Source organism: Gigantopelta aegis, chromosome 12 (genome assembly GCF_016097555.1).
Source record: "Gigantopelta aegis isolate Gae_Host chromosome 12, Gae_host_genome, whole genome shotgun sequence".
Taxonomy (NCBI): domain Eukaryota; kingdom Metazoa; phylum Mollusca; class Gastropoda; order Neomphalida; family Peltospiridae; genus Gigantopelta; species Gigantopelta aegis.
In genome coordinates, this window is record NC_054710.1 from 399,530 (window position 1) to 402,641 (window position 3,112).

Below are 3,112 nucleotides of genomic sequence, written 5' to 3' on the forward strand. Positions count from 1 at the left end.
GGTTCGTTTGACGTCACGTAGAGTCAGTACCGAAGTGTGACCCCCATGAGAGTCCATCTCTGCCTGGCACCTCCTGGCCCTACGAAGCAATCAGCTGACGGATGACATCCTGCGGATTGGTAAAGCCCACTCGCCTCCAAAGCGGCAGCCAGCTGTTTGTAGTGTCTGGTTTTGAGGTCGCAAACACAACAGTCTATCCAGTTCATCCCACAAATGCTCGATTGGGTTTTAATCAGGGGGATTTGGAGGTCCATAGAAGAACATTGATGTTTGTTGTTTGCTAGGGGAAGGCTGTGGTGATGTGCGCTGTATGACGGACGGGCATTGTCCTGCTGGAAAACAGTGTTTGCCGTTGCCATGTTGGACCGAGGTATCGGGCGCAAGATCTCGTCCCACATAGCGCTGTGGGCTGTCAAGAAGTCCCCCTGATGTGCCCAAGTCTGTCCTGGCGTTGTAAGAGATGGCTGCCCACACATCATCCTCCACCAAATCTGTCCACTTCCTGTATGCAATTTGCGTGCAAAACGTTCACCTCTTCGGCGGTAGACACGTGCCCTTCCATCCTGTCTGCGGAGCATGAATCGCGATTGGATCACGCGCTGAACCACACGTGTCTCCATCGTCTTTGAGGCCATACCCTGTGTGCTTGACACCATTGTAGTCGAATCTGTCGATGCTGCTGGGTTAAAATCACGCCTCTAAGTCGCAATCCTGCCTCTCGTAGACGGTTCCGAACAGTCTGGTCAGAGTTCCTACGCAGTCCCGGTATTGCAGATTGAGTGGAGGTAGTCGTGGTCGTCCTTTGGCGTAGGTGGCGCAACCGGATGTAGTGATCCTGGGCAGGAGTGGTGACACGTGGTCAACCGGATCTGCGAAGGTCACGTGTTGATCCATGGGCCTGGTAGCGGATCAATAATCTTGAAATGGTGCTAGGGTACACATTGAAAAGCCTCGCAACCTCTGATTGGGATTCGCCTGCTTCCAATTGTCCGACGGCGTTGTTCCTCTTTGCTTCATTCAGTCTTGGCATTGTGAAAGCTACGCTGACAGTTTTAAACTGAGTACAGCTAAGTCCTGAACCCTGCACTTTTATAGGGCTTCTTGTGCCTTTTGCACGTGCACACCATGCCGACCGTTCAAATCGCTGAATTGACCGCAAGTGCGGTTTTGCGATTGTTAACTTTTTCACACCTGTCTTCAAGGTCATCAAATTCCGAACAACTTTGCTGGTGAAAATGCATTTGGTACGCTCCATTACACAACATACTTAGCGTTCGGAACACAATGTTTCCACACATCCATATTTATTAGGAAAATTTCATTTTTGCGTTACTTTTTTTGAAGAGTATATGTGTGTGTGTATATATATATATAACGATCGTAACCGTACTCAGAAAAGAGCCGCAGAGCAAGGTCGTAAAACTTTATTCTCAATACTTGGTGTATGTAATAAGAATTATTTTAATATTGAAACAATGTTATCTGTATTTGACACATGTTAACAGTGTTCTTGGTTACAGAGCGGAAGTATGGGGTTTTCACCCTGCTCAAGACATCGAAAAGATCCATTTACAATTTTGTAAAAAAATACTAGGGTTATGAAAAGGCACATGTAACGATTTTATTTATGAGTTACGAAGATTTCCATTGTGTATTATAAGAAAACTAAGAATCTTTAAATATTGGATAAAACTACATGTATACTACTAATAACTCTATATTAAAATCTATATATGAGGAAATGGAGCAATATGGAGATAATTGGAGCAATATGGAGATAATTGGTTAATGAATGTTAATTGGTTAATGAACTTAATGCACTTGGTCTAACATATATATATATATGGAACTTAACACATGTTGATGACAGTATTTATAATGTACTTAAAGAAATACTATGTGATGTGTTTAAGCAGCAATGTTATAGCAGAATAATTGCAACGCCAAAAGGAAATTTATATCAATATTTGGTAAATGAATTTGGCATTCCTGAGTTTGCTGCATTGTAAAATGTTTCCGACTAATAAAACATTTCTACGATTAAACGTACATGTTAAATATATTTTATTGTTTAGAATATCAGTGTCTGTATATTCAATGTGTTTCTGGATGTCTTAATATTTGTAAGAAGCCCAAACTGGATTTTGTCTTCAAATAATTTCGTAAAATATTTTTTAGGAAATAAAATGAAATTTAAGCTAATGCAAATATTAGAACTATCAGAAACACGTTTAATATACACCCAGTAATATTTTATGCAAAAAACTATATTTAATATGTAATTACAATCGTTAAAAAGTCTGTTTGTCGATAACATCTTATAAATTGCAGCAAACTCAGGAATGTCCCTTTAAGAGAAATTATTAAAACCAAATATTAAATGACTTCAAAGAACAATTGAAAAATATATTAAAATGTGATTTAGAACAGCATAATTAAAAACATATTGGGCTAATCCAGCAGTGGCGTAGGAAGCTGCCAAAAGGGCGGGGGTGGGAGGGAACACACACACACACTTATATATATATATATATATATATATATATATATAAAAAGGGGGGGGGGGGGGGGACAGTATCAGTTGTGAGTAGCATAACGGTAAATAATCATGGGGTGGAGTCTTTTTTTTTTTTTGGGGGGGGGGGGGGTGTGAGGGTAGGAATAGAGCCTGTAACTTTGGTAAAAACAAAAGTCCCCTCCGATTACATGCCACATAAATGATGTCTAGACTTTCTTCTGGGTTTTTTTTTTTGTTAATTCAAGGTGTCTGTGGGTGCATTCTGGGATATTTAATTTCATTATTCATTATTGGGGTGGGGTTAAATTATTTAACCATTAAATGCGTTTTTGGTTAATATATCTTGATAATTTTATTTTATTCTACAAATACATAAAATATATCAGTCACTACTATAACGGTCTTTCTTCTTTGTCTTCTTATTATTTGGCTTTGAACTTACTGTATTAAATACCTGAAAAAGAGAAAGAAATCCAAAACAGTCCAAATATCATAAATTAAAAAAAGAGTAAATTAAGTGTGGATGAAACCAATCTTCGTCATCTCATTTATTTTTTACTTTATTGATTGATTGATTGATGTCACGGGGATCCT